General features: G+C 26.8%; 1 protein-coding gene across 7 annotated transcripts in view; it reads right to left on the reverse strand.

Annotated features, from left to right (window-relative positions):
• LOC129606973 (potassium voltage-gated channel protein Shab) overlaps positions 1 to 21305 on the reverse strand; it is a 202648-nt gene that overhangs the window by 157640 nt on the left and 23703 nt on the right. Inside the window, exon 1 of one of the 7 annotated variants that reach the window (XM_055517634.1) lies at positions 10351 to 10536. The exons of 5 other annotated variants lie outside the window; for them this stretch is intronic. The gene's annotated coding sequence lies outside the window, so the exon portion shown is untranslated. Of the gene's footprint in view, positions 1 to 10260; positions 10537 to 21305 lie in introns of those variants that run through there. One more of the 7 variants, XM_055517633.1, reaches the window with a different exon arrangement.

Below are 21305 nucleotides of genomic sequence, written 5' to 3' on the forward strand. Positions count from 1 at the left end.
TGTGCGCCCATGAGTATGCTTATAAAGTATTATAAATTAATTGTATATTCACGTATATGGTGCTGTATATGTATAGGAAAACCCTCAAATTTAATAGGCTATCACAAATGATCGTAAATCATTTTATTATTTTCTAAAATAACAACCATGCATAATTCGTATACACACCTGTACTTAAACTTTATGTGTACCATGTGCGATACATAAAACAATTTAAATTTAATATAATTAAAATGTAGTCGAAAAATTTTAATCTGCTAAATTTATTTGAACAATAAATATACTAAAACCTATTTATTAAGAAAATTTCTCCTTAATTAAGTCAATAAAATAACGAAATTTTAATATAGTATTATAAAATGAATCTTTCAGATTTAGAAAAAGCAAAGTAAATATTTAAAGAAAAATCATCTTGAAATCATTTTATGCTTCGAATTAATTTTGTACATATTAATTACCGTCATAAAATAAAAGAAAATATAATTTTGATTACGTGTTACACTAATTATATTGAGCATTAAAAATAATGTTCAAGGTGAGCAATGAATAAGCAAACGATTATGATAAAAAAAATTAAAGAAGAAGGAAGCTGAATGAAACTTTAAAACATTTCTAAGAATTATGGTGCAAAAGTTTAAAATGCCTCGACTTATCAGAAAGAAAATGAAATTGTATCTTACAAGGCAGGAAAAGCTAAGTGTAATCAAGATCCGCAGCAAGATTGGGCATAATTAATAAGTTTGAACTGATATGTCCAAACAATATACATTGTATGACATTTTGTTTGAGGACAAGTCCCAAACAAGTCATGGCATGGGGAGCACGTCAGAATACTTCCTCGCAGTGATGAAATAGATGTACACCATAATAGAGGTCCCGATGCTTACTTATAACGTGGCCAGGTTGCATTTGCATCACCGGGGCGGGGCTATGAGGGCAAGGAAGATATTACTCGCAAGAAAGATACCACTCTTGAATTTGCCGAGGTATGACACTACGGCCTGAGAGCCAAATATTTCAAACCTATGCCAATGTCTTTCATATGCCAATGTTGCACGCCGTAAACGCCGTAAACATATGCCTCCTGCGGTTCAATCTTGAAAGAGGTTACTAAGAAATAATAACTATATCGGATACTCAGGTACGCATTTTCAGTATCCAAGCGAAGATCACAATAAATCCGTGTGGTTTGTGGTGCTTAATAACCCAAATACACAATCTAATATCTAACATTTGAATATCTCGATATTATCCAGTTCTTATGGTTACAAGTGTACACAACAAAATGTTTTGGTACAAACATTTTTTATTTTAATAACATTGTCAGAAAACAAAATGTTTTAAAATTTGTGTCAGAAAACAACAAGTCGCTATTACTAATAAATTAATATTATAATATTAACATCAGCTGTATAGCACAATATAAATAAAAACACAAATTTTGAAAGTATAAAAAATTTGAGAGTATGAGTGTACTTAATTTCATGTCCGCATATACTTAATATTTCCGGAATATTTTTTTAAAGAACAAAAACACCAAAAATTAAATCATAAGTGAGGTTATAACGTAAGTGTGTACAAACAAGAATATATTTACATACATATTATATATGCATGTATGTATGTATATATATATATATAGAAATTCAGTTTTTTCAAAATTTAGTTCCTAGTTTTTGCAAAGAAAAAATAAAATTAAAAAAAAAAATTTAAAACATCATTAATGAAGAACGCCATATTTTTAATTTTATTTAAAGAAAAATATTTCTAAATATAATATTAGTGTGTACATGTACGCACACAGTACAAGTTATTAATATTAAGCTATTTTATGTTTAAAATACTTTTAAAGCATTTAGAAAAAAGAAAAACTGAAATAAAAGATGGAAAACTAAAAAAAAAATAATAAATTATTTTCTAAGTAGTTCAAATTTTTCAATTTTTTTTTTGAACTTTCTAAAAACGTAAAATTTAATGTTCATATATGTATATACAAGGTACAATTATGCATATGGGTATATATAAAAATTTTTCAAGAGTAAATTGCTTATGACCTCCAAGGTTGTTTCAAAAATAGAAATCGGATTTATTTGTACACGCATATACATACAATAATTTAATAAATTTGTTTTCAATTCACTTACTCCCTCTCTACATTATGTATTAATATATAAATATACATTTAAACTAAATTTCATTTATGAGTAAACAAGCTATCAGAAAGTACTCAATTTATGAGTAAGTAAGTGGACACTTTTTTAAAATTTATAATTCGATTCATTTCAGACCTCTTCTTGTTTTTCTTATGTAGTTCTTGATATTCCTTGACTATTCCGTTTTATTTATTCTGTCATATAAAAATCAATTAAAAATTATATTAATGTTATTATTCGCCCATTGATTCATAAACATTCAAGAGTAATAAGACACGGATGTAAGATTATAAATCACTTTATTTTTTGATCTGAAAAATTTCTTATATATATGTATGTGCTATATATAACACAAAATGTAATTAAACTTGCTATCGAGCAAGTTTAATTTTGTTTTCTTTTACTGAAATATGTGGGACAAAGTACTTCGTTACTCTATATACAAGTGTATATGAAAATTTACACGAATATGGTGCAATGTATTGAATAAAAGGGTAAATTTTATATTGAAATAGATGCGGAATTTTCTTTAAAAACTTAAGATTTAAATATTAAATATAGACATGTACATATATATGTATAAATGTATATAAAAAAAAAATCGCACATTTGCGAAAACAATAACATAGGTCAAAATTCAGAGTCTTGAATTTTGACAAAAGCAAACTTGCTTTTATTACTATTATACTTTAATACATGTATAAAGCTTTTCTGTAACAAAATAATATACAGGAAATTTTTATACTTGTAGAATAATTCTATACCAACGTTTTTTTAGCCTTCGATTGTAGTTTACATTCGGCTGGAAATATTTTAAATTCCGGAAGTCGAAGTTATATTTTTGAGTTGTGTCGTTATTGTACCCAATGTGCGATATGTAAATACAAAATGATATATGAATAACTTTTCTAAATATTTTGAAGTTCATGAACTTATAATGTATTATAAAAAAAACGAAACGAATGGTTAAGAAAATTTAATAAAAAAGAAAATTAATTTAAATTTGCGTCGGTTGTTTGGAATATGAATAGCGTCGGTTTATCATATTGGATGCAATAATATTTGTTTGGAATATGAATATAAAATATTGAATATTAGTTCGCAAAAAAAAAAAATACGTCAAATTTGAAGCTATATTTTTATACGTCAAATTGTAACTGTATAAAAAGCAACGTCACAACAAAAATAGGATTAATGAGCCCCACTTTTTTTGGTGCGCATACACATTGTAGTATACACATTGCATATACTCCAAGGAGATTAAGTATCTGGGGATAATCCTAGATGATCGCTTCTCCTGGAATACTCTTATAGACAGGGTCGTAAAAAAGACAACGAGGGCTTGTGGAAGTGTAGAAGTTTTCCTGGGAAGCACTGTGGCTATACACGGTTCTAGCTAGGCCTATCGTCACCTATGCGTAAAACAGGTAAGGATGCAGGTCAAGTCACGGAAGCTTTTGAGACCGGCTTGTCTGAGAGAAACTGTAGCAATGCGGAAGACTCTCACCGCTGTTCTAAAGGTATTCGTTGGACTGCCGCCATTCTGCTTCTACATTGTTCGGGAAGCTCGGCTGAATTTCTGTTGATGATGTTGCATAAAAAAACAGAAAAACATGAAAAACAATTTGCTTAAAAAAAAGGAAAACATATAATTACATCATAATGTTGATGTAGTCAAAAAATTGATAACATTTTATTAGAAATTCCAAATTTAAGGCAATTTTAAAATAAAGTTCTAGAAAGGACACACTTCCTTTTGACCCTTACTGTAAGCATATGTATTCGTTATACTGGCTGAACTATAATAAATTGGGTGAATACATAAATTATTTCTATTTCACAATCTATTCCATAAAACACTAAATTTGCCTTGGTTTTCTTCATTACATTTCGATTTCATCAATACTCGTAATTAGTTACTTATATATATATTATATGTATAATTAATATAATTGACTAATTTCCCTATTAGTTCTTCAAACAAATAAACCATTAAAATAGATTTAATTATTTGAATCAATTAACTTAAAAACTTATACGTTATTGCAAAAATTGCTGATTTTGTGTAGGTGGTAATTTTGTGTGATTAAGTGAAACTTTCATATGAAACATTACAAAGAAAATACCAAAAAATAAACTTTGAGATAAAATGTAATTGGAAAACGATTTTCTATCGAAAATAGCACGAGCTTACATTGAATTACTATACAGGATTTCATTGAAAATAAAATTCATTTGATATTTTATAGGATTCATGTTTTTTTTCTTTTTTTAGAATTCTATAAAAGTTAAATTGGTCCCTGGATTCTAATTGAAATATTTGCTTTAAGAAAATTTTAAAAATTATTCTAAACTTAAAATGAAATTTTTAAATCAAATTTCTTAAAATTTCCAATTCTACTGGGAAATTTGTATTTAAACATTTTTACAATTTACAAATATTTGATTGCAACAAAAGCACAATATTGTAAAAACAAAAAAAAAAATTTATTCATTATTTTTTTAGATTCGCAATAAAGTTTCTTCATCTGAAATGAAAATAAGTTGAAATCACACACAATACTGGTGTATTTTAAAAATTTCAAACAAAAATTAAAGATTTTTATAGAAGATTTTTTTTTGTTTTTTCATTACAACGCTTTAATTGAAATGCTGAGTCAACTCTGTTTACACATTTATACTTAAATAAAAAAATACGCATTTTTTAAGAATTTAATTGTACGTTAAAAAAACCCGATTCTTGAAAGAAATTTTCATTTATTTGGCTTCAGTATATTTAATTGCATAACATCTAAATTGAAAAAATTATAATTTATTCGTCATTCCCACGTATTTTAAAATTTTTGAAATTTAAGCTAAATATCAAACATTATTATTGATATAATGCTACCCCCAGCCTCAATAAATTTAGTGAAATTTGTTATATTTGGACGGTGCTCTTTATATTTTAAATTAAATCAATAATAATAATAACATGACATGCTCATTTACAAAAATATAAAAAACCGTATAATTCTAAGGAAACTCAATTTATTTTAAACATAAAGTACATATTTGCTCCTTCATATAATATGTTTATGATTTTCTACATCAGCGTCTCCGCCGTAAACCCACCGTGAATATTTCATTAAGCAGAAGAGTTGACTCCCTGAATATACATTGAGAAGACAACAAATGAAATGCGCAATCAAGACAAAGCATTGGGCACTTAAAACTACGCTGAATAAAACAAAATATACAAAGGAAAAAAATAGTGCTGTCAACATGCAATTTAATCAACACGGGTCCTCTTTACACTAAATTGGTTTTCTTTACCACAAACATACGATAATATTCGACACGTAACGTAACAAATATTACTTCAATTTATTGAATCAAAATTTTAACAAAAATTAATTGTGAGCTAAATTTGGAAGCACTCTATTATAAAATAGCAGCTATCAAACATTCAAATGTCAAAACTACTGACATAAACAATTATATACTTAGCCACATATTTGAAAATTAATTTATACTCTTCAAATTTGTATATGTCCATAATAAAATCTCTTTTTAATGTACATTAGTATATATATTTAACTATGCATGTATGTATGTATTTATTTGTATATAATCATATGAACTTAGCTACTTCCAAATTTTCTTCTTCCTATAACATTTGTCAAAATAAATGGATTTTGTTGATCGCTAATAACAATAAAAAATTATAAAAAAAAATGGGTGATGGAAATTTTCAACCACAAAATATACAATATCCAAGAAAAAAAAACAAAAATGTTTGGAAGAATTTATAGCATTTTTCTATGTATATGACAAGTTAAATCAAAAATCACTTAAATTACCGAACTTGTAAAAAAAAAAGAAAAGTTATTTACCTTCTTCCAAGCGCATTTTCGTATAATTTGTTGAAAAAATTCACTTTTCCTCGTCAAAATCTTGGGAGTAATTCAATTAAAAGAATTCCACTTCAAAAACAAAACTGGTAGATTTATGAAATTTTTTTTCTTTATATAGTAATATTAAATTATCTATGCGGAGATTACCGTAATAAGGAGTTGATGGCCCTATGACACATCTTCTTTACTGGTATCTAACTTTTGGACCCAAATCGATTCTTCTTGTGTTACGAATTCGACTGTTATTAGAGTTAGGTTTCTAATTTGTTTACGATTCCAAATTTTATTTCTAAACAGAACGTTTTACAATAAGTACTCCTAATCAGGCAGGAAACTTAATCAGGTAGGTACTTGTTCCAGCATTCTTAAAAATTATTCAAAAATTAAAATAAATAGCTAAAATTTTCGTACAACAATTTTTTTGTTAGGTTTCTTATACGATGATGTCATAATATTTTTTTTACTTTTTTGTTTTATTTTCATAAATAAATTATCTTAAAAATACTAAAAACATATCAAACACATACATATATGTATAATACTTTCGCGTCATAACATAGCAATAAGCAATATCTCGGTTTACTTAAAAAAGAACTAAACTATATTTTTGAAGCAAACCATACGAACTCTAAAGCTATTTAAAGAGAGGTTTAGTAAATTTCCAAAATTGAATTCTACTGAGTAATTTTTAAATTTCTACTATATAAGAGAAAATTTCACCTTCCTTTGCAATCTTTAAAATTTATTTTAGTTTTTAATCATAAACTATCTAGATGTCTTAGCCTGACAAGCTCACCGGTAATTGCAGGAAATAATCTGAAGGTTGAATGAATAACAGTAAATTAGGTATGGAATCATGCCGAACGTATTTTTCAAAAATTCTTGACGATTAATCGTTTTTTAATTATCAAAATATACGAAATTTCCCGATAAATACCTCAATTTTTATGTTAGTTTCCAATTTCTTATTTGTGCAATCATTTTTTTAATGAAAATTCTAAATGTATAGATGGTAACACATCCCCCAACTGGGTTTATTTTTGAATTTGGCTCCCGTATCTTCCGTTTTTTTTTCTTTTTTGTTTATTAATTTTTATTTTTTCTAGTTTTTAAACCAATTTTCTTCTTCATTTTTTTATTAATAAAATAAAAACTAATTTAATAAATCTACTCTAATAATACAATCTTAATACATCTGATTCACTTCTTCTTCTTCTCATATTTTGAATTATGTTAGAAAGCGTATATTATTTAAAAATAAATTTTATTTTTCTTTATTTATTTTTTTAATAAAACAAAAACCCAAAAAAAAAGAGAAAACAATTTCAATTTATCGTGACGTAACCTACGTAAAAAATGGAATGTTTTTTAAAGAATACTCAATTTAATTTATGATTTTCAGATGAAAAAAACGACGCAAGAACAAAAGAGAATTCGGATTTTCAGGAAAACAGAAGAAAAATATTGCCCCAACATTATTTATTACAACAAATAAAATGCAAATTGTAAACTATTTTATAAAGTATATTTAAATATATCTGGACATGCCGTGTACACAAAAAAATATACATTCGTACATATGTATGTAAATATCGTAAATAATTTTAAAAAACAAGCGTGCGGTAAAGAACCTCATTGTATTTTTATTGGTCACGTTAAATTTATTTGCTGATTGGTCATTTTAGAAGGCCCCATTCATAAGTAAGAAATGGAGGATTAAACAGCGCAAAATTGCATTCACGGTTTTCACCCTTTTGGAGCATTTTAAACGACGTACTCGAACGCCGTTTTAGAGTTTTAAAGTATGCATTAAAGTTTTTATCTCATTCATCTACGAAACACCTTAACTTATTTTAACTCTATTTTACTCTCTCTTTCCCTTCTTATTTGTAAATTACGAGGATTTCGGCTGTTGTAAGTGATAGCGCCCCAACTTATGGCCAAATATTCTAAATTGTTTGTGTTAAACAACCACCTTATATAAAAACTCAAATATTTCTTATTTAAAATCTTTTAAATTAAACTGAATCTTGGCGCAGCTCCCAAATACGTTAAACATTCGTAATATCCAAATTAAAAATAATATTAAACATTAACATAAAAAAAAGAAATATATATACTTATAATTCACTCTTTTATATCGCGTTATAACAAAAATATTCTCATACTTCGATCTATTTTCCAATAAAATTTGAACCGGTAGTTGATAGTAAACAGATGCGCACATCCACAACACGTATTTACTAAATGGGCATTATGTTTATTTTTATAAATTTATTTCCCATACTTTGAATGTATAGGTTGGGTATGTACATGATTTATTTTTAAAAAAAATTTATAATAAAAAGTCACAGAGATTAAGTGTCTTTAACAGATTTCATTTAATTTTTGGTTAAGCAATAAATTCTGATCACGTTACAATGTTCTGTTTATACATATATTATAAGAAGGACCTTTTATGTTGACCTCACTCAAAGTTATGTATTTCAAATAATAATAAGTGTCTTCCTACACTAAAAATTTAATTTTTTAATTGTCTATAATACGTCGACTACAACTATAACTACAACTGCACATTAAAATTTTTAGGATAGAGTTGCCGTGTGATAAATATATGAACAAATGAATTAGATCCTCCACCAAAATCAATTCGTAACTAAATAAGACTCAAGTAATGAAAAGCTTATGGATTTACCATTATGAATTTTTTAACTATCTTGAGATAGATATCATGAAGATAAGTTTAGCTCATACAGCTATGTATTCATTAAAGCCACAAATGAAATTATAACTTTCTATTATTATAATTAAAATACACTGTATATCAAAAACAAACTAACAGAAATGAGATGCGTGTGCACTAATATCTTAAAATACAGCTACAATAAACTGATGTGAGAGGCGTATACATATATACTTGTATACGTAAATAATAAAGTTCACAACATATTTGAGTATCGTACCCTAATTTTAAAAGAAATTTTAAGTATACCCAAACCAAAAAAAAATTCATTTTTTTTATTTTATTTATTTTTTTTTTGAAGATCATTTGTAAAATCAGGTGGTTTTTCATGTTCTAAAAATATACACTGATGCATACACATACACATATATAGTATGTACACAAATACTTGTAATTTTTTTGTCGCTCCTAATGCTAAACATAATACAACAACAAATTTTTTCTCAAAAGAACTAAAACAAAAATTTCAAAACGAGTGAAAAGAACAAAGAAAATAAGCAAAAAAAGAAAAAAAAATTGAAAAATTTGAGAAAAATTTTCAAAAAAAAAGGTCTCTCGAATACGCCATGAAATTATTTATATCCCGTACGAATGCGTGAAAAATTTGTAAAATATTATATACTTCCGATTCGATTTGTAATATTACAGTAATAGAGACGTACAAATTGTCACTTCTCTTCTCCGTCTCAAAATTGATATGTGATGTTGCAACTTAAACTTAGCATTTCATACAGCGATCAAGTGACACTTGCCTGTAAATATCAACATTAGCCTGAGTAAATTTACTTGGCCTGAGATGACATATGGCATGTAAAAGTAACAGTTTTTGTTGAAAGGTGTTAAAAACTGAAATTTAAACTGAATCGACTTCAATTACATGACAGTTTTGTAATAATTTGAATAAACAATATCTACATTCATCACTGTTTTATTAAACAGACTGATGTAACTTATTGCAATAATACGAGAAGATGTAATTACCCTAAAGTTATCAAGTTAGATACCATATATTAAATAATTTTTTTTACTTTAAATAAAATTAATAAAGAAAATTCTCTTTAGTCTCAAAATATGTATATAGTTTTTTATAGATAATGCTACAAAAGACATAAAATGATACTAAAAAGAATTTATTTTTTAAATATTTAATAAAAATGTGTTTGCCATATAATTTTATATTTGATTTTACGTACATATGTATCCTAATGCGAAATTTCTTATAATCCAAGTGCACGTGTTCGTGTGTGCGTATTGCACGAATATATTTACATATTGAAAATAATTTATACATATACCTACGACCATACAAACAAGTAATTCAACATTAAAAGTACCTACCAAGAATTTAAAATATTAATTTTTAGCTGATATCTAATAATAAAACATGACATAAAATCAAAAAAAAAAGAAAATATAAAGAAATGCACTTAAATTAATTGGTGTTAATGAAAATACAAAAAAAAATTACATTAAAGATTCGCCCTTTTTCAGAATATAAATTTGACATAGAAGATTTAGATTATTGATGTTTTAATTCAGCATTCTAAAACATATTCACCATTTCTAATTCATCGAGCGGAAACATCCCCGGTGACGAGCATTACAGTGAAGGCTCCTATGTTAACAAACCCAATGTGTGATTTAAAGTACATCCAGGTGAACCTCCATCACGCATAAACAGCATCAAACCGTCTGAGTAGGAGGTTCACAAAACAAAACTTCGACGATAATTTTTTACAAGAACCATGGTACTACGAGAAAATCAGGGGTCTGCAAAAAAAAAAAAAATGTAAGTTAATTTTTATAAATGCTGTACGCAGGGAGGATATCAGATTGAGCGCAGGCTACGGTGGAGACATTTATGGTTCTCCATAGAACCGACTTATCCAAATACAAGGCGGAGGTTAAGGGAGGAATGTCCGGGATCAATCGGTATCTGAGATGCACCAAACAGTTCGAGGAAGTTTCCGACAATCTGTGCCTCCTACTTAACCAATCTTAGGATGGCAGCTCCCCACCAATAAAGGGTAAGTCGAACAGGGTCGTACGGTGATGGAACCGAAATGAAAAGGGGCGTAAAGGGGCCTTTACAATAAGGTTAAAAGAACCTCTGATTGGGAGAGCCAATATGAGGCTTTTACAAAATATGTTGAAGAATTTTGAAGGTCTAAGAAGATCACTTCGCTATACTTCTGCGAAGGTTCTGACATCGCGACGCTGTTAAGTGTGTTTTCCACGGATCACACAAACTGTATGTGTGTGCTAAAAAAACCCTCAAGGAGAGACTCTCTCAAGGTGAGACTGCATAGAGAGAAATAAGATATAAAGTCTCTTGGGAAGAATTTTCGATTAGAAGAAATGGATGAACTATAAAGTTCTCGATCATTACAAGTCTTCTGACGGCGATGGTATCTTTCCCACCATGATGCTGGAGGTTCTGGAGAAACTTCGGCCCATAACCATGCCAATATTTCAGTCCAGGTACAGCTTTAGTTACATTCCGCTGAGCTGGAACACGGTGACTCCGTTTGTTAAACCAGAGCCTTGCTTTGAAGTGCCGAAGACGGTGATTCTAAAAATTAGCATGTAACGTTCCAACTTACCGACTGAAAATTTATGTTAAAAAATATGTACATGCATCATTTTCTTAATTTTTCTTTATATATATGTACATAAATTTGTCTGTATGCTTATGTATGTATATTCGAAAGCAAGATCAAATTTTAAAAGTTAAACTAGAGATCATTTTATATAGGACTGAATAAATACAAAAAAAAAATAATAAAAAAATTTAAACTTTCAATTATTGAAAAAATTCCAATTTACGCCAACTAATTTATTGTTTTTGAAATACGAATTGAAATGCCCAGTTAAAATAAACTTCAAATACTTAAAAATACATTTACATATTATGCATATATTCATACGTACATAAATATGTATGTACACAAGCATTACACAATAACAGTATTGATTAATTATTTTTGTAAAATTGGGACATTTTCTATATTGATTTCATAAGAAACGAATATAGAACAAATATTTTATTATACTCGTATATACTTATTTGTGTGCAAATATTCACTTTACAAAAGCGAACACAAAAAATTATAGGGTGTAAAACTCAAATCAACGTAAGGAATATTCAACATTTAACATTGATTTTCTTTTTTATATAATTTATTTCAATTCTACATATACACGTAATGTATAAAACGAGAAAATGGAAGGAGAAAATATAAAATATTTTGTGTTTATTTTTAATAGAAAATAAAGCACAAATAATTGCTTTCATGTCAAAATATGCGATATTGACATCTTTTTGACATATTCTGTGTGATATGGTAATATTTGACAACTGGTAATTGTCATCGAAGCCTAACCTACAATTGAAATATTGTTTAAGTATACGTTAATATTTTTGTGATTGATAAAAATAGAATTGTAAAAAAGATAATTATAATAATTTTAACCATCTTGTGCCTAACCTATGCTGCTAGAGTTAAATAGATTAAGAAGCATTAAATATAATAATATGTGTATGTAGCGAATTTAGTTGGATGCAACTGCCAAAAGCTATATACATATGTATATGCCATAACTCAAGTTATTCGAATTCTTATAACTTTTTAATCTGAAAACTAACCAATCGCATATAAAATACAAGTGTGTTCGAATAAAAATAAATTTTAATTTCAAAATCAAAGCCACTTTTTCAAATTATTCTTACACGTTCATAGTACATATTATATTATATGGCTACATATACACACAACAATTAACTCATAAATTGTACTCATTCCTACTTACATAAATATTATGTTTTGCTTTCTAAGTAATAAGTATAATTATTTAGTACACCAACTAACACTGTAACAACAAATCCCATAAATAATTATTATGTAGAATATTTGTACAAAAATAATGACATAATTTTGTTTTTAATATTAAAATCATTTTACTTATTTAATTGTCGAAGGGAAAATAATGTCTTTGTTGAAACTTAATGTTACATGACCTAAAATTTGCTATTATTAACATGTACAGATTAATTTAACCATGTTCTGATTAGCTTTTAGTAGAATTCATTCCATATTTTGTTGTTTGTTCATTTAATTTATATTTTAAAATATAATAAAATTCTAGATATAATATTGTATTGCAACCATTAACCTTATAAGTTAAAAGGATGCTGAAATTTAAAATTTGAAAAATTACAATATTTTTTTGAAAATGAGTTTTAAAACACAGAACGCGCTTTTTTAAAAAATTCAAAAAGAGCATAATAAAACAAATTTTTTGATGATAAACAAAAAAAAAGATTTTGTGATAGAAAATAAAACTAATAATGATAATGGAATATCTATACCAAAGATTCACACATTCAACTCAAATCGCAGAAAAAATGTCAAATAAGATTGTATTGGCCTATAGAAAAAAATATTAGATAATGATTACAAATACAACAAAGTTTACAAATTAATCTGCATTTATAATCTACGCCCGATTTTGAAAATTTAGTGTGTAAACAGAGTTTTATATCAAATTTCCCGTATCTGTAAGCACTAGGTCACTGATTCGAAAACCCGTTCCGATTACAATTTAATTAATAACCTGTGTCAAACAAATAAACATATACTTTGAAAAAACTACATTTACTAAAACTTATCATGCTAATCATATTGTACTAAAATTTAACTTATCAATATTTAAGCCTAATTTTATCAGAAATTTATAGATAAAATCAAAATATCAAAAGAGCAAACAAAACAAAAAAAGGTGGTATAGTACTGATTACATTCAAATAATTTATCACTATCTTACTATGCGATTTTCATTACATCACTATATTCTGATATACACTATATAATTTTTGTATCTATAAACTACATAACACTTACGTATTATTATTCCCACAACAGAGACTTTTAATACAATATAAAACAAAAATCACATTATACACTTTTTACCTACATTTTTCACTTTTTTTTCTTTTCTTTGTTGCTTTTTTTGTTAATTGTTACAATTTCACCTTCTTATACCTAAAACCTTATGCACTTGTGTATATAATGTAAATATTTTTCCCGTTTTTCATATATTCATATCCTAAAGCTTGAAAAAAATAGGTTTTTCAATTTTTTTTTATAATTGCACTCGTTGCAAAGCACTTATGCATTTTATTGTTTACTTAGATGAGGGAAAAGAATAAAAATTATTTACAAAAACGTTTTTATTTTCTCTTTCCTTTCAATTCAATTATATATATTATGCTTTTCCGAGAAAATGCATAACTAGAGGAGATGGCAAAAACAAAATAGGATATAAGTGTATAGTTGGATTACTGTAAGATAATACAGAATAATTCAAGGATATTTTATGTATATATAAATATGAATATTTTAAATTGCTACACTCATTTGTAAAAGTATTGAACCATTTTAATTATATATAAATTTTCTGTAATACGCAATAAATTCACGTATATATTTAAAGTATTTCTGTTATAACAAGCTTACAAAAATTGTTCACTATTACAAGAATTATTTTACTGCACAAAATTATGTGATCTTAAGTAATTTCAAAAATATTTTTGCTTATAGAGGCAAGTTCTTTTATATTTCATATTAAATTTAACTCAAACATTTAAGTACATGCGTAATATTTCTTGCAAAAATAATTATTTCATTGCAAAGTAAAAGGGCAGAGCATTAAACATGAAGACACAAAGTTTTGGAGGTATAAAGAGTGACTATTGTCAATACCATATTGTCAATACCATATATTTATACATGTATATGATTAAATGTTTTCGCAATATAATTAAAGGGGCCGATTACGGACAATTGCTTCCCAAGATTATGCTTCGACAAGATTTTCTATGTTGAACTTCCCTTTCGTGGCCTGTGGACAGGCCTGGCTCCTTTGAGGGGTTTGAGGTAACTTTATTCATCGATGGCTTCAAGGATGGAACATGTGGGAAGACTAAGATTGCCATTCAATGCAACGTTTCGCAGCTGTTGGGAGATGGACAACATAGAGACTGTTTTCACTATCTGTGCGAGTGTCCAACTCTGAGCGGAACCGACTGATTACTTGAGACTAAGCAAACGTGAAGGAGGTAGACGAGATATTGAAGATTGACATCTGGGATTTAGATAGATTGTTCAAACATCCGAATGACTTAGATAGGTCACTTATCTAAGATAGGAATCTGTTGCACTGGTCACGTCAAGCAACCACCCTGTCACGCTTGCTCTGCCCCATGTGACCAGTAATTTAAGAATATTTAACTATCTTCAATATATTTTCATCAACAACTGTGTCTTTTTTATTTAAAATTTTCTATGCAGATACGGACTGCGTTATAAAAAATGAATGGAGCATTGAAAAAAAAGGATATTTTTTTTGCAATATTTCCTTCCTCATTTTTATATAACTTGTCTCTTTTTTACACCATACAACAATTTATACATACTTTGTATTTTCGATTTTATTTATTCTATGCGAACAAACAAATTACGCTTTCTAATGAGATAATAAAATAGGAAAAATATACTCTATTTATGTAAACTAAACAAGTATATGAACAACTTTTAGAATACTTTAAAAAGAAGGAAGAGCGTAGGCAGCTTTTAACGATGCAAGAATAGTAAAATACTGAAAGAAGTTGAAAGAACGCTTATTTTTCATTTAATAACAAAAAAATTTAGAAAAAGCATTTTTTTTGGTGTTTGCAAAGGATAAGGAAGAAAACTGTTCGAAATATTTTTTTTGAAATGCAGACTAATGTAGAAAAAATATGATAAAATGTAGCATATTTTTAAAAAGATAAAAGTTGACTGGCACTTTTTTAAAATGGAAATTATCCCCCTTTAAATCACAACCTGATATTTTTTTACTATATATGGAAAAATTATAAAACTTACCAAAGCTATATTTAGTGCAGTTAATGCAAAATTTAGTATCAAGTGAATTGTTATAAAAACTGGATAGAACATAAAATAAACTACATTTATTTCAAGGAAGACAATTAAATGAAGAACAGGCTTATCAGTCTAAAATGTCTAATTAAATATACATCTAATGTAAGAATCTATACACAGAAAATCCAAAACAGTTTGACTGTACAAAAATTGTTTAGACATTACATAAGCACTTTTATAAATATAAAAGCATCCCAAAACACTTATTCGACACCTATACCTAACAGGTTCATAAGCCTATATAGAAGAGCCATTTACTTTTGGTTCTAAAAAAAAAAACTTTATAAAATATATTAAACAAATAAAATTTTCAAATTAAAATAAAAAAAAAAATCTATTTTGAAAATGAATTCATTGTTCTATCTAAAATTTTAATTGATTAAGAATTAGTTCTTAGAAAAGAAAAAGTAATTTTAACGCATGATTTGATAATTTTCAATTATCCTTTTCAAACACACTCAACAATTTTTTTTGGTGTTATTTTCGAAATATTTATTTTAAGGTTAAATATCTGTCAGGTTTTCTTCATGATGAAATCAATATAGTATATAACGTACACATTATATATTATATATACATACTTATTTTGCCTCTATACAGAATCACGGAAGCAAAAAATTTTCAAAAACTTTTAAATCATCCAATAGAGTTTTTGGAATTTAATAATAAATTGATTAAATTTTAAAAGAAGAATATTAAAAGTTTTCGAAAAAAAAAATTTCAAAAACTGATTAATATGTTTTTAAAAATTTGCGTATATTTTTTTGCATTCCATAAATATGTGCATTTAAGCACAAGAAATATATTAATTTCTACACTTAAAACAAAACAAGAAGTGTTTCTTCACTGAGAAAAATCATGGATTAATAAATAATGGAAAAATTTGATTATTAATTAAAAGTTTTACTAACAAATTACCAATTTTTTTTTTTTGAAGTTGAAACCATAAAATGTCAAAAGAAATTACATTTTTTAAGATCTATATATGAACTATTTTGTAGTACGGGGAAAGACCAAATTAAATCGTATTTATTTATATGAAAACCTGTTTATCAATAAAATTTCTCTGATAAAATCTTTGAATTCTTCCCGTAATTGTATCATAAATTATTTTATACCATCAAGATGATTGCGAATCCGTAAGTTTACATTTATGGGTTTAACTATTTACATAATTACCATTTCATTTACTGCAAATATATATATGTATAATTGAAATAACAGTTAAAATATAATTAGCTCTAGAGGTTTAATAATTTATTGTTCACTGAAGATTAATAAAAAATCGAAATCAATTTTCTGTTTTCTTGTTTTTTTTTTTATATAAATTTTAAAAGTGAAGGTAATAAAAAAAATTTAATTGCAATCGAATACAATACACAAAATACATGTATATGTAGATGCAATTATTATCAATTTTCAAGTTGGAAGTTTTGGTACAATGTAACAAGAATTTCTATGTGCGTTTTCCGACCAATATTGCAATCTCACTTTCTTCCACCTATCAACTTTCAATTAATATGCAATGCATTGTAGTTTTTTTTTGTTATTTTTAAAATTAATAAATTCAATATTGTTTTTTCATAGTTGAACCAAATAAAAAGAAAAATGTTTTCATTGCTAAAATATCTTGATTTCCCCTCTGAAATAAATTTAAATATTTATTTGAAATTGTAAAAATATTGGCCGCTTCACATTTTATATTTACTCGTAAATAAAATTGCTATTTTTAAATTAATATTACCACAATTGCATAGTATATATTTTTGTAATATTTTTAAAATAACACTACATATATGAAAGTATTCTATGAGAAAATAGCATCCTTGAAATTTTAAAAGTAAATAACATGTAGTATAACAATATACTGTATAACAATAACTTTATATATATACGCACATACACATATACATATAAAACATAAAAAAAATCAAAATCAATTCTATATATAAAATGAATTTGAATAGAAAAATATAATAATGTGAAATAAAATAGCAAAAAGGAAGAGACGATTTCATTGGCATCCTTAAAAATAAAAATACAGTATTACAATCGGAAAAAAATGTATATAAATTTGTACATATTTATACAACGCACACTCTTTTATTTTATTTTCACGTTATTTCCACCATTTTATTATAAAAATTTACATTTATTTATATTTTTAGTTATTTAACATTTATATCGCATTTTATTGTATGTATATATGTACAGGATGTCACACATAAATTAAATGTATACTTTTTAAAGTGATTCCATATATAAATATAAAAATCAACTTAAAATGTGAAAAAGAATATTAAAATTACTTTTACATTAAAAAATGGAATTTCTATTTATAACAGCATAATCAAAAATAGTATATGAGATTTCAGCAGCCTTGGAAAACATTCTGGAAAAAATATTGGTACAGGTTAGAATTAAATTATAGTAAGTTCCCAATTCCTGCAAATAAAATCTTTTTATTTTTTTTCTGTTAAGTCAGTCTTAATTAAGAAACGCCCTGTATATTTATTTATCCCAAAACTTGATACTGGCAGGTTAAACATATTTAAACAAAATTGTTAATATAAGTAAAGAATAACCAAAAAAGTTCTGATTTCCTTTAACATTTTCTAAAAAGAAAAAAACAGTAATAATATGAAAAATAATAAAAATCTGACATGAAATCCTATATATATGTTTTCGAAAACTTATGATGGTATTATAATGCGTACACATACACACAAACTAACAAATTTTTATATTAAAAAGGAATAAAACCGAAATTCTCACACGCAGATACTAAAATATTTCTATAAAAAAACATTTCATTAACAGAACTGTAATATTCATATTACTCACATACATATATTACATACATATATAAATAAGAATTATATAAATCGGAACAACATAAACAACAATCATTATACTTTACTAATAGAATTCTATTTTTAAAATATTATTTACTATCCGAATCACCGATAGGAAACTGATATATAAAAGAAAGTTATATTTTCTAAGAATTTTTTGCATAACACTTAATTATATAACACTTATTTCGAGTTGGATATATGGAAAGGTAGAAAAATTTTCTTTTTATGTCGTCATGGATCGAAACAACATAAGTAGTGAACTACCAGACATCAGTCACTTATAAACAGTTAATATATAGAAAGTTGAATTATATATTGGAAAAATATATAAAAGTTTCAAAGTTTAAAACAACATTTTTGTTACCGGTATCATAACATTAAAGTAAAAGGAGTCCTGAAACAAGAATTTTTTCGATCATATACGCAATAAATGTAGAGTTCGCGCAAAAATATTTGTCAAAAGCTCGAACTTTAATCGTTTGTAGCCTATAAAATATATTACTCTTAATTCTGGAAAAACTCTTACTGTTGAGTAATACTACCAAGAAGAATCTTAAAACAAATATCAGTTGGCCATAATATTGCAGGAATACATAGTCAGACGTACGCAATATACATGTAATTCCTATTTAATTTTAATTCAAGAGAAACTTTTCTAATCTTTCGCATGTACTTAAACCAAAAAAAAAAATCCCAAAAAAAGAACAAATATATATATTTATTTGAGTAAAAATAAATTAGCATAGCAACATTTAAAAATGAAATAAAATAAAAAACTAAAATTAAACGTTATCTAAAAATACTCGATGTATGCTAATATGTAACTTCAAATAATAAATTTTAATATTTTATATACGCAACGTTTAACACGCAAATATATAAATCATTTACAAATAGTACTTTACTCATGGCTTTTCAGTAGTTCAATACTTTTTAATCTTTAAATATTGATAATATTGCTTCATATAAAAAAACTGAGTTCGAAAAATGTGCTTAAAACGCGCCCCTATCTCTTACGCATTTTTTTCCCCATAAGAAATTGAGGCACTTAGGATTTTCACACGTCGGCCCACAGAATCCTTTATGATTCCCACCCTCACCTTAGTTAGCACTATATTTAGCAAGGGAGACTTCCATCAGCGTCACAAAGCCCCTTCCAAAGCATTTCAGTCACAGGTGATCAACCGCGTCGCTCTGACACAATAAATGCTACACCTTTCCATTCTCTTCCAGACAGAGACGGCAGACTTGCCCATCCCTTTCAGATCGAGCAACGAGAGGCAGTGTAAAGTAAGTACACCCACCAGTATTCCCAAATATTTTGGAGTAAGATACATTCGGGCAATTGCTCCAATGATTGACCGCGGCCTATTCCTTCCAAGCATTCAGGGCATACAGGACCATTATCTTTTGCACCCCAAAGTATGGCTCTGGCCTAATTAAAGGAGTTGCCATTTTCCTCCGGGTGTTACCATCATCTTTCCCATTACCGTCTATATCGGCATGATCCGTTGGATCCTTCTGAAAATCTTTCTGATACACTCAATTCAATAGCATATCTTGGAGCCTGAAATAATACTGGATAGTGTACGAAAGCTCTCGTGGTATTTACGTCCTCGTCGTACACAACCCCGGCCACTCCTTCATTGATTTTGGATCCATTATAAGAAAAGATCATAGCTCCAAGAAAATCACAAATCATCTGCCTTTCAAAAGTTCAAGAGACTCCATGTGTTGCATCTCATATACCTTAGTCAGGAAATACTATGTATATCACTCCATTAAGCTTTTTAAAAAAGTTATTCGTTATAATAATGATTAAAAACTTTGTGTGGCGTTGTCTGAAATCAAAGGAGAGTTTAATTTAAGTTTAATAAACAAACAAGGTGGAAACAGGAAATGAGTTTAAAGAATTTTTTAAAAATTACTACATATATAATATATACATACATAAAATAAAATTATTTTTGATTTTTCTAATTTAAATTCAAATTTAAAATAGAATGATTATTTTTTTGTTTTTCTTTTTAAGGAAATGGGTGTTTAACAAATTGATGTCTTTTTGAATTTTAGTCGTATTTGACTTTGAAATACATACGTTGGAGTTCAATCACAGAAAATAAAAGGTTTTTCATTTTTCCCGTTTTAATGAGAAAACGCAAACCGAAAAAAAACGCTATGTGTGGGACAGGAATTAGTCCTGTTCAACTGGTGGTGTATTACATATTTATAATACTCACAATTAATTAACCGTCAGCACATTATTACATATTATATAAAATTTAGTATTAAATTTGATTGTTAAATTATAATTATTTTACAATTTTCTATGCATATAATTAATATATGAAAAGTTAATGGGTAAAGTTATTGTCAAAATGTAAATCAAGAATTTGCTAAAAAAATTCTGTTCTGCATATCGCCGCAAGCCTCCTATTAAAATAAAGTTTAAACTATTTTTTCATGTGTGAATATACGGTTTACTACACAATTGCTGTTATTTGCGTCAAACGACAGGTTTGTAAAAAAAACACTTTTCCCTTCAAAAAGTAAAAATACTGCTGTTAAAAACAATCTTTTACATTACTATTAAATTAGTTTCATTGATACACAAAAACCTAAAACATTTGGTTTAACCTATTGCATACATTTGGGACGTGGAAAGAAAAAAA

The sequence above is a fragment of the Condylostylus longicornis genome, unplaced genomic scaffold (assembly GCF_029603195.1).
Source record: "Condylostylus longicornis isolate FDR11 unplaced genomic scaffold, ASM2960319v2 ptg000022l, whole genome shotgun sequence".
Classification (NCBI taxonomy): Eukaryota; Metazoa; Arthropoda; class Insecta; order Diptera; family Dolichopodidae; genus Condylostylus; species Condylostylus longicornis.